Here is a 12,991-nt window from a genome sequence, read left to right as displayed (position 1 = left end):
TGTCTCCATATGCAAGACGTTCCATTGCCCTTGACATTCCAGAAATGCTCCTCAAGGGCTCATATGCAGTCAGGCGTTCCGGTTCTCTAAATAAATATGCATGAGTCATATTTGCATATCACTGATCTACTGTGAAATGGGATTTTTTTGTACTCTACTTTAATAATATCTGTTACTGTAGGGACAACGTTAAGATCCCAAAACCCATCTTGAGAAGGTAACACGTGCTTCTGGGCATCCTATGTGACCCATATTTGTTCTCTTTGCAGTACGAATAGAATTACAGAATTGTTTTAAGGTTGAACTGGTTCTACTGTTATGTTGCACAGCTGTTATCTGGACGTTGACAAACCGCAGTGTTAGCATATTTCACTCACACATTCTTCCTTCACTTTTTCTGAAACCTGCATACTTTGCATCCATAGTACGCAGGCTCTGTAATTAAGGGAATCGTATACATATTACACTATATGACATATCCTTAAATACTTGAGGGTTAGAACATATGTCATTATTTAGAAGTTTGGTCATATTTTATATCTGGTTTCGACTGAAAATTAAACATCAAGATGCTACACGTATACCTAACATGTTATTATAATATGTCACTGAATGTCACATTGGGTGTGTTAGGACTTTTCAACAGGTACATTTTGCTCTTCTGAAAGACGGGTAGGCAAATATTATCTTTTTCAACAACCATATACATCTATTTCAGAAGAGTGAGATATCAGTTATGAAATGAATATCCATTAAGAAGAAAGTTCTAGAGCAATTTTTAATCTTGTTATTTTCGGCTTTATTGTGAAGATCACAGTCAATCACTTGGACAGTGATGGCAGGAAGGTCTGGGAATCTTAGGGATGTTGGAGTTTAGGTAAATGCGGAATAGGTTACTTTTCACTTTTTTGAACTTCATGTGATCAGGTTCACAACAGTCAGTGAAGAGCAAAACAGTTCCAGGGTAAAGAGTGTGTGGTGGGAAGAGGTGTTCTAGTGTAGTAGTTACCTCTCCTATTCAGAGAAAAAAATCAGTTTTATGGAGGGAGAATTTAGGCCTGTTATATTGTGGTTGGATTACAATGAAACTTTAACAAGATAACCTAGTTGTGTCCCTTATTTGCTTGGTGGGTAAGGCAGAAACCTTTGTAGTTTGCTCGTTCATTAATGAAACAAATGCAGAAATATTTTGTCACTGAGGTGATTGAAGTGCTTTACTACTTAGATGATCTGTGCGACATCAATTTTGGTGCTCTGCACTTGTGAGGCCACTTTGTAGTGGTGGCCAGTACGAAACTTAGAGGGGTGCCCACAAACATGCACACTCACTTACCCCATGCATTCACATGCAGAAACATGCACACACATCCCTTCATACCACTGACTCACAAATAAACATAGATTCATGTATACATGCACGCATCAAACTGTCAATAAAAGCAAAACACTTACCTGCTATAGCTCTCGGGGAACGCAGCCTGGGAGGTGCCAGGAAAGTTGGGACTGCTGGGCGGCCTCAGACCCTACCTCATCACAGAGTAAAATGGGTCTGAGAGACTGCTGACCCCACCCCACTCTGTCAAATTATTATCAAGATATGGGAACTGAAAATTAGCTTTGTTATCCTTTGCAATATTATGTTCTAATGTAGAAATCAGTGATTAAAATGTAATTATTCCATGGTTTTTCCCCATATAAAGGCTAATGGTGACCTCATTCCTATACAGCATTCTTGTTTGTTTAATATTGTGTTATATTTATTGGCTTTGTATAAAGGTCGCTGACTCATGGCAGCTTCCAAGCAATCTTCAAGGGAGGATTGGGAAAGAATTTAAAACAAAAAATTATGAAACAACAAGAAGGTTTGTGGGAAAATGTAAATACTAGAATTTGGTGCACATTCTTGGTGTAGATGGAAATCTTTCAGCTTTTCTGAATTTCCTATAATCTGTTTAGCATCAGATGTCCAAGGGCGGGGTTTCTAAAGAGTGATGCCCTGTGAATTCCAAGATCACCTTCCAATTCTGTCTGGTTGATTGGAGAAGTGACCTCTTATTTCTGTGACCGGTATGGGTGGGAAGCGTTATCATCAAGAGACAATAAGGAGTGCAGCTGTGCCGCGCTTATGCAAGTGGGTCATCACTTTTCAAATCTCCCCAATGTTCTGGTTGGGAGGGATCCACAAATATCGTTGGAGTAGCCAGTGCAGAAGAGGTCACTGTGAGGACAAGTGTGAATCACTGGAGTGTTAACAATAGAGGGAGTTGCCACAGAAGACATAAAGGTGTAATGACATATTCTTTACTATGTTGTTTACCTGTGGATGAATCAGATGCTAAAGTACTCCGAAGAGTACACATAAAACAGATTTGTATTGGGCATGCCTGGCGTGTGTGAACTGTCAAAAAGCAGCACATTGAAGTCCAAGAACAAAGCAACAGGATTTCCATTTTAGCTGTGGTCTGGCAGAGAGAGAGTTTTGAAATGTTAGGTATTCCCTTACCATTTTTCAAATACCATGCACTAAAAAATGTGAAACTTCATTCGGACGATGGTGGTTTGTCACAAGAGATAATATTGCCGTGGGAGATGTAAAATCCTATCCGTAGCTGATGTGTGGGAATTGCTGAGAACTTCATAAACTCGTTAAGTTCTGCTCCTTCAATTGTTCAACAATAAACTAGTGACTGAGGTAAGAGCTGTGATACACCAGGTTTAAAGCCACTAAAGCTGTCATTATGAGTGACCGGTAAGTGGCCCAGATTTTCCCTGGGCATGTTCTCCACTCCGGCTGTAATGCCGCCTGGCTCGAGACCATGGCAAGTACGCATGACTGTTTGGCCGGCCCGAGACGGCCGGCCGGCCAAACTGTCATGGGCACTTACTTGGTGAGTGCCATCATTCCGTCCCGCCGCAGTTCTCTGGCATCACAGAGCCCAGCCCCACCCGCAGGAAACCACTGAGCCACAGCAGTAGGAAAAATAAGATGATAATAATGTTGCTTTATTATAATTTTATTTTTCCTTTTTTCACTGCTAGGAGTGCAGCGGGACAATGCTCCTCCACTTGGGGCAGAATATCCACATGGCTCACTGAGGAGAGTGCGCTGCATAGAGATTCCGCTTTGAGTAACTTTACTACACGTAAGTCCCTTTGTGAATCGAGCCCCTTGTGTCGTAGTTGCTCTGAGGAAAGGCAGGCTGTGGTAACCACTCACAAAACGTGTCTCCCGAGTCACTGCTCTTTCACAGAATTCCATTTTCTGGGTTATGCGCCGGTCTTTTGCAGTCTCTCGCGATGCACACATAAGTCAATTAGCTGTTGGGAATCATGTTTTTCCTTAATTTTGGAGCACTGTCCTTTCTGTGTCTAAATATGATCATATTAAAATCCTCCTGAGCAATTAAAAGTTAAAGACAATTAGCAAATCCACCATTAAGCGATCAGGGATCGCAGACCCCACCAGAAGTATTTGCTTCTTAAAGCACCTAATCGAGTTAAAACGTCTCACTGCTTTCTGACTAAGCTTAAATGTGCCCTTTTAATCATTTATACCGTCTAGTGGTAGCCAGAATATGTGACTCCATTCCAAACGCAGACAGAGCCACATGGTTTAAATTCAAATCGAGCTTTTAGAAGACATAGAAACCAATGTCCTAACTCAGTTTAAATGCAGTGATAAGTAAGTAGGTTCCATGTCTGATATTTAATGCAAATATCTAGATCTGGGCTCAATTATACCTGACCTTTAACCAGATCTTAGACGGCAGTGTGGCTCAGTGAGCTGAACACTCCTTGGGCAGACTTAATACATTTTTGCGCAATGCAGAGCAGCAACCAAACTTGCTGCATTGTACCAGGGGAGGAAAGGCAGCGCAGAGCCTGGGGAAAAGGCAGTGCAGAGTCATATCTATTAAGAATGGTTTGCTGCTGCTGTCTTTCCCTGCACTGGCATTCGTAAAGTGTGCCTTGTGCTACACACAGCCTTACAGAGATGAGTGTGCGCTGTAAATTATAGGATTTGTACAGGAAGCATATAGCCGTACAGAGATGAGTGTGTGCTGTAAATAATAGGATTTGTACAGTAAGCATATCTTTGCAATACAGATTCCTATGTGTAGACAAACATAGACGTTTTGTTAGATGTCTGCTATGAATTTCAGCACACATGTAGTGTGTGGGTTGTTGGACAATTAAATATGCTTCTCCTCTTTCGGCACGTGCTTCAAGGAGGCATTCGTTTTTTACGCAAAGTCCAGTCGGGCTATCTTAGTAGATCTGGCCATCTGTCAAAATCCATAGCTGATGCACTGTAACACCTCAACAATGCTCCCTTGTCACAAATCAGCACAAAATGCTTTTTGCACTGAAAAAGGCATCTTTCCCGAGATAAAAACCTCTGGTGCGGGAAAGTAAATACTAATGAGTTGCTTTGTGCCGCCTTGCGCCGTTATGGGTCACTTTGTAACTCGCAATGTGATACTAAATCTTGGCCACTGAGTGAAAACTGTGATGAGATGGAGTTCATGAGTTTGAATACTGGCAAGGCTGGCTTAATCAATCAATCAAGTTTCTAATAAAGCACAAATACTCACCCATGAGGGTCTCAAGGTGCTGAGTTGAGAGCCAGATCTTAAGGTCCTTCCTGAATTGTGGCAGCGATGATGATTGACTGAGGTGCAGAGGTAGGGAGTTCTGGGTCGTCGCAGAGAGGTAGGAGATGGATCTTTCTCCAGTCGTGGCCTTGTGGCTCAACCTATCATCATTCTAGCAGAGATAAATTTTGTACTTTTAAAATGGATCATTGTTATTTACTTTATTTACAGTGCTTTAAAATGGTTGATTTATGGTATGATGAGCTATATACAAAGCAAACACAAGGAGATGATGGACAGAGCGCTGAACCTTTTCAGACAGCCACCCCCAGTCACAGATCTGGGTTGAATCCATCATCATTCATTAGCTCACTTCGCCACCCCAGTTAAGTCCCAGCCATATGCAAATCAGTCTTGACCCTGTGCCTCGTGGGAACATTTCACCCCGAACTGCCAAGCCATGTCTTCCCTGGACCAGAGAAAAAGCATCCTGGGACCGGTTTTGGGGTAACACCCATCACCAGCCAGGCTAGCTTGAATCCAGAGGCGAAGTGAGCAAGAAATCCACGTCTGGGCATACCCTGCCAACTTATGTCAAACAAAGCTAACACAAGGAGATGAGCGTCAGAGAGTTGAAACATTTCAGACACTCACCCCCAGTCACAGACCTGGGTTGAATCCATCATTGTTCTTTAGCTCGCTTTACCACCCTGTTCAGACCCAGCCATATGCAAATCAGTCTTGACCCTGTGCCTCATGGGAACAGTCCAGCCGAACTGCCATGCCAGGTTTTACCTGGACCAGAAACAAGCATCCTGGGACTGGTTTCGTGGTAACACCCCTCATCAGCCAGGCTAGCTTCAATCCAGAGGCAAAGTGAGCAAGAAACCCGTGTCTGGGCAAACCCTGCCAACTTATGTCAAACAAAGCAAACACAAGGAGATGAGCGTCAGAGCGCTGAAACGTTTCAGACACTCAACCCCAGTCACAGACCTGGGTTGAATCCATCATTGTTCTTTAGCTTGCTTCACCACCCCAGTTCAGACCCAGCCACATGCAAATCAGTCTTGACCCTGTGCTTCATGGTAACAGTTCACCCCAAACTTCCAAGCCATGTCTTCCCTGGACCAGAGAAAAAGCATCCTGGGACCGGTTTTGGGGTAACACCTCTCACCAGCCAGGCTAGCTTGAATCCAGAGGCAAAGTGAGCAAGAAACCCACGTCTGGACATACCCTGCCAACTTTTTTCAAATAAAGCAAACACAAGGAGATGAGCGTCCGAGCGCTGAAATGTTTCAGATACTCACGCCCAATCACAGACCTGGGTTGAATGCATCATTGTTCTTTAGCTCGCTTCACCACCCCAGTTCAGACTCAGCGATATGCAAATCAGTCTTGACCCTGTGCCTCATGGGAACAGTCCATCCTGAACTGCCATGCCAGGTCTTACCTGGACCGGAAACAAGCATCATGAGGCTGGTTTCGGGGTAACACCCCTCATCAGCCAGGCTAGCTTCAATCCAGTGGCAAAATGAGCATGGGACCCACTCTGGGCATACCCTGCCAACAAAGCATATACAAAAAAAGTAGTAATTATTATATCTAGATTCTCCTATAAAGCAAATTGATCCACTTATTTTAAAACAAGTGACTTTTGCAATGTGTGCAATATGCTGAAACCTTCACAGGACCAATTGTGTATGCACCTTCTTCTTTACGTTGCTCTGGCACTGCTCATGCAGTGCTTGTATCCTTGAGAAGTCCTCTCTTTCTATCTCCAATCTTGAGAAAGCAGAAAACAAGGAGCTCCAGATGGTAATGTGAGCCACACAAAGGCAGCAGATTACTCAGTGCTTTACACATGATACTTGTGTCATTAAGTCTTTCTTTGAGTTCCACTGCGGTAGCCATATTTGTATATAAATTGCTAATCTGATCCTGTCTAGGCGTATTGTTTCTTTCCTAGTATGGTAAAATTTGTTAGTAGAATGTATACGAACTAATGAGTTAAATCAGCGTAGCCTGTTCTTTCTTTTATCTGATTTAATTGTCAAAATGCCAAAATTGTTTGATTTTTGTAATCTGATAAGCACATTTTCAGTGCTTAAACCAATACGAATATCACTTTTGGCTAAAAAAAACATAGCTATGTTGTGAAAGGAGAAAATGACAATTTTCCATGATGTTCTTTTTATGTATGAGGCGTTCAGTTCTTAAGTGCTTGCTCATGATTCTGTTATTTTTCATATCCATTTGTATTAGTTGACCTTGAACCGCAGAGTGCAGTCAAACATATTTGTTGGCCACTGAATATGCTCTCGAAAAGACATTTAGAGTCTGTCTAGCTATGTTGGAAACCGTTTCTAAGCATGGGTATGTTGGCAGGAATATTTCATTTAACCTCTGCTGTGAATAAGCCGCAAGCCGCCCATGTAAACAACAACGGGCGTATGCAGAGGTAAAGGAACTCACTGAGGCCCTCATTGCAATTTTGGTGGAAAAGGGTAATTATACCACAGTGAGGTAGTAACACATATGGTAAATCCTTCTTTTCTGACTTTTCAACATACAAAGATGCATAACACACGGAATCGGTATTTAACACACCAGATTCTACCGGCCACATGCATGAAAGAATGGAATTGCGATTCCTAAATAGCTATTTTTAGGGAATCGCACTTCAGGAATCGCAATTCCTCTGCATGTAGGAATCACACAAAAAATTGCGATTCCTACAAATTCCTTAATTACGACTCGCAAATTGCGACTCGCTATCCAGGAATGCCTTTCCTTTAATTCCTCTGGGCCTAGAGGCATGGGAAGTCATTCGCAAATTGCGAGTACCAAATAGGTACTCGCAAATTGCGAATGCTATTTGAAGGGTGCTAGGGGGCCAAAAGGCCACCCTGCTGCACCCCCAAAATTGGCATGTGTGAACATGTGGCGCAAACATATGCCGTAAGAGCATATGTGTGCGCGACATGGCACATAGAAAAATGCATAGAATTACCCTTTCTAAGAAATTGAAAATTACAATCAGCTTGAAGTTGATGGTAATTTGCAATTCCAAATTGTGAAAACGCAATTTGCGAAGGCATGATGCAATGCATTAAGGAATCACAATTTGCGATTCCCTAACTGCATTCGCAATTAAGGAAATCGCAAAACAATTGTGATTTCCTTAATTGCGAATGCCTTTGGGCTTGATGTATCGGGAATAGCATGTGTCCCTACATGTTTTGGCTTTTTATGGGCTTTTAACAACCCATATCTTTTGGCAGGTTTGACGTGCCAATATATCAGAGGAAAACTGCAATGGAGTGATACAATCATTTGGAAAGGGATCAAAAATTTGCTTTGCACTGTTCAAGATGTGAACAGACTTTGAAGGACACTCACAGGTCCTCACTACAAGTGACTCAATAATCAGAGTGATTTTGTTTTTTGCCAACCATAAGTTGTACATTTTTTTAAGTACCAATGGTTTTGCTCCCTATAAATGTCAGCACATTTGAACTGCCAATATTTAACACAAACACATAGCTGTAACCATACCTGTAATATGTGCTGTAACACCAGTTACCATGTGTATGACAATTTCTCTTCTAATGGACCTTTTCTATTCCACCTGATGGGAGTTAACATAACATCAATCAAATATATATACCCATTGAAATTCACATGACCACACAGTGAGGACCAGGAATCAGTGACTGTAGTTAGAAGGTTTATTACACGTTAGCAGTCAAGTTAAAGGTACACAAATCACAGCACCGTGCTATAAAGGTACAGAATAACAACTGGGAAACCCAACCTCTGAAGGAAGTTTAGGTGTACCAGTATTTAAAAGCAGGAAGTTCAGTCACAGCAATGCAAAGGATCAGCAATAAGCTTTGATGCTCAGAGAAAAGTTTCAGGTTCTCTCTTCTGTACATGAGTAAATCTAAAATGATCTAAGTAAAAGGTCAAACTAAAACGGTAGTTGTACCTAACAATCTCATCTAGCCTCATTACCCTCTTCAAAAAAAGGCTGTCAAACCCCTTCAATTCAGTACATGGTTTATCAGGGAAAAGATGGTGGAAGCACTGGATTAAGCAGAGCAATAAACAAATGACTCGGGTTCCCAAAATCTGTGTAATGCTAGGACACTAGATTTTGTAACTTCCTTCTGATTCTGCGGGGATCAAGAGTCTCTTCCACTTCATACTCAGTTGGTAATTGGAGGAGGTGGCAGCTTGTCTATGTTGGTTGCTATGTGATCTCTAGAGATGTGAACTGCTGGTTTTATGCACCATTTTAGGCATACTGCTGAATTCCTGACTAAGGGGCTTAATTTGAGTTTGGCGGAGAGGGTGCACTGTCCCCCAAACTCAAGGTTCACCCGCCATCTAGCAGAAGTGTGTGGACCTTAAGTATGTTAATGACAGAGCCTACTCCGCACCGTCAATGACATACTCATCCAATAGCCAGCGATAGCTCAGTCTGTTAGACGTTAACACATAACACCCTTATATGTTTTTATTTTGCTGTCCGTCACCACCAGGTAAAACCTGCCATTGAGGGACAGTAGAAACAAAAATAACCCCTGCACTGTAGGATAAAACTCCTATGGTATGGGGGTTATTAGTTTTTCATTTGTCAACAAACTCCTGTTTGGGTGGCCATCATGGCTGATAAATCACATCATCAAACTTTCACAACATTAATAGAAACATCTGTGAAAGTGGCAACTTAGACTTCCATCCTGATTCTGAGACAAATTGATTATAAAGACCATTTTGTAGTTATTCAGATGTCTTGACCCTTGTCCCTTGTCTGAGGGTAAAGAGCCCCAAGCAGGCATCTTGGTTAGTTTGGCATTTACCAAACATTCTCTTGAAATGTTATTGTAAAATGCAATAATAAGACAATAGGGTTCGTTGGTATTAATTAGCGCAATCACCCACGCCAAAGCGTCCTTGCCAGAATTTCCATGCTGTTACCTTATATGTTCTTTTAGTAAGCACTGCTTTCTATCAGAAAATGTCTATGGAAGCTAAATTCTTGTGCTTTTAGCATGGGCTTCCTAGACTTTTCCCTGAATCAACCTATTCTAATTAAGTGCAGTCTTCTCCCATCAAAAGAAATCTTCCACAAACCGGTTACCCAACTGTTGGTTTTCATCCTTGTCCCCATGACGTGAGATGCTACTCAGTCCCTCTGAAGTCCTGCATCAAAATGTCTTCCTAACTGTGTGTTTCCTTGATGTAGGAGTGGGATAACAAAAGGCTAAATCTGTCTTTGTGTTGCCCCACAATCAATCTCTACTGTCTTCCTTTTACATATCTGCAAAGTACAGGGTGGTTGTTTCCTGGGATCATCTACACCAGTAGCTAAATGTCCTTGTCTGCAGCAACAGCACTCAGTATGCAACACTTCACACTTTTTAGCTATTGCTATGGTTTTTTCGAAAACTAAATTTTTGGGGAAGCAGCCAGGCTCTCATCAATCTAAAAAAAAAAAAATAGTTAAAAGTGAAAATATTTTGGGGCCGGAGAAAACACATTACCACAGTATTTCCAGGCATCCAAAGGAACTTGTTTGTGCATGGATATGCTCTTTGTAATAGGACAGAATGCTGTTACTCAAAGTGAAGTTTGCCAATGGATGAAGTGGGCTGACCTTCTGTCCAGTGCCTTATGCTGTTGAGGGTGGAAGAAAAATGTGAATGACACAATAACAGGCCAATGGATAAGGAAGGCTGTCTGAAAGCTTCTATACCTGTTATAGACATACATACAATTTTAGTAAAATCAAAAAGTCTTAGGTAATTCCAGGTCCAAAAAGTGCAGTTATGCAATGGGAAAGCTACCATGGTCTATGCCAGCAGATCCTAACCTTTAGCCTTCTGGGGACCTCCAATGAATGACAACTGGACAACAGGGAACCCCACCTAAGCAATTTCTGTTATTTGAACCTCATAAGGATACACAAAACTACAGACACAAGTATTCATATACATTATACATATATTTTATGTACATATACTTGATTATTCTGTTAAAAAATAGTTAATATTTTAAACAGTGCTGGCCCCCTAAGTAGGTGTTGTGGACCCTCAGGGGTCCATGGACCTCAGATTAAGAACCACTGTTCTATGCAATAAGAGCACTTTGATGTCCCTATTATATCTAAAAAACCACTATGCAACTGGATCTTGTGGGCTCCAAAGCGTACATTACAGTTGATATATTTGCTGTCAGATGCAAGCCTAAAAATTATAAAACAGTTCAGTCGAATAGGTAAAAACATCAAAATTTTCAGTCTTATTGCCATGTTTTGATCGCACATTTGGGTTTCCTAAGGCCACGCTACATACCACTTAAGATACAGCCTTTTATATGACATGTATAATCTTTGTGCAGAGTTGATATGGGCTTACTGAAAACTCAAATATGCCAATTGATGTTTTCTTACCATTTGCTATATTTAAGCAGTGAAAGACTATCATCGTGCTCTCATCGACCAGAAATGCAAAATTGCAGCAATACACCTCAACGAAAATGAAATTTGGCAGGACAATGCAAAACTCCTGGTTTCCCTTCGCCTTTCAAATGGAATGCGTTTCCTAAAAATATATTCAAAGATGTTTAAGATAATTCCCTTCCCTAGGGGAATATTGTTATTCCTCTCTAAGGCACTGAAATGCTCCTAACCAGTGTTCATGTTGTATTGAATTAATACATAAATTAATATCTAAAGGCCATAATTGTGCATTTTTCAGGCCATAATCTATTTATAGATCTTGAAGTCGCTATAAAGAGCTCCTATTTCCTTGGCATCCAACACAATTAATGTATGCAATCGGAAGTAAGAAAGACAGAATGATTTTAGCAAGAATCCCTACATACAGTAATGCTGTTATCTCTTCTTGGTATAATGTTCTTCCCAATACTTATAGAGTCTGCGCATGTAAGGAGAGGACTGCTTTATATATTGTACAATGTGATGGTCTAATGTTAATACAAGCAGGCACGGTCGGTACAGGTAAGAGCAGTGGGGCCTAAGGGGCAAGGAAGTCTACATATGAAGAGATAGGGAAATAAAATTAATAAATAAATAAAGCCACTTACCTTGCACTCGCCGCATCACTTACTCGGCGAGTGCAAGGTAAGGGGTTTTATTTATTTATTTATTTAATTTTCCCTATCCCGTCATATGTAGACTTGACCCGCCCACCACTCTTACCTCTACTGGCCGCACCTGAATACAAGCCATTTATTTTTAGCTCACCTGTGCCATCACAGAAGTGCACCAACAATACTCTGTACTCTTTTTGGTCCTCATCAGTGAGATTCAACCTGAAACCCCTGTCACAGACAAGCCTCAGGGGGCACATAACTGTGTACCCCTTTCACTTAGGACAACTCAATGAGATAGCAAAAATGTGATGGATGGAAATGCATGAAACAACGTTTAACTTACAGAAATTCCATTGGGATTATTTTCTGGTTTGAATTGACTGTAGTACCATATGACCAGCATTTTTTGATCTTACTACTGTAAAGAGTTCCGGCATTCATGCAGATATATATCTGCCAATAAATATATCGACCCACGGCCAGACTGGGTAGAGAAACCAGCCCTGGCAATTCCACTCGACTGGCCCCGGGGAGGATATGGGGCTTTGTGGCACTGAGAAGCTCTTGTTGCAAGCACCGCTGCCGCTTTTATTTTGTTACAGGGTGCCGATATTGCAGCACTGCTGCAAAACTGTCCCCCAGTGACAAAACCAGCCCCCTACGATAAAAAACCGGCCCCAACCCCTCTGGCCCACTTAGGAGACGCCGGTTCCCGCTATGGCCGGTCCGGCCCTGTATCGACCCACAAAAATGTTTCATCTACTAACTTACTTTTTCTTAGATTCAGCTGCTAGTGTCTGCTCCCTCTATCACGGGGTTAGACAAACAGGTGAAATATGCCCAGTGATACTCGCTGCAACTTCATGTTGCCTTTATCATAAATATTTTTTATCTCACACATTTCCCAAAATCAAGTAAGAGGTAAAAAAATCCGGTTCTGAAAAGATACCTCACTTTTGCAAATGACATATGTCTACAATTTCAGAGGTACGCCATTTCCTTTGCACTGTTGTTGAGTTGGAGATAAAGTGCACAACAGAGCTGCTGCCTCCCCCTTTTCTGTGCCTCTGTCCAGAGGCGCAACCAGAGGCACATTTCGGGGGGGGGGCTAAGAAAAAAATTCGGGGGGGGCTGAACCTTTAATCAGTATGCAGAGTGGAGCTGCAGGGGCTTTTAGAAGGGGTGAAACAACTGCAAGGCCTAATTAACATTCAAATGGTCTTTAAAAGACCTGTGAAACGTTTGGGTGCGGCTGTGTGTGTGCCCGGGATCTG

At 41.8% G+C, this 12,991-nt stretch overlaps 1 protein-coding gene across 14 annotated transcripts in view; it reads left to right on the top strand.

The window, feature by feature from the left end:
* Positions 1-12,991, top strand: part of CADPS (calcium dependent secretion activator) — a 1,592,252-nt gene that overhangs the window by 358,829 nt on the left and 1,220,432 nt on the right. The window lies entirely within an intron of this gene.

This window comes from Lissotriton helveticus, chromosome 9 (genome assembly GCF_964261635.1).
Source record: "Lissotriton helveticus chromosome 9, aLisHel1.1, whole genome shotgun sequence".
Lineage (NCBI taxonomy): Eukaryota > Metazoa > Chordata > Amphibia > Caudata > Salamandridae > Lissotriton > Lissotriton helveticus.
This window is presented reverse-complemented; position numbering and strand designations above follow the sequence as displayed.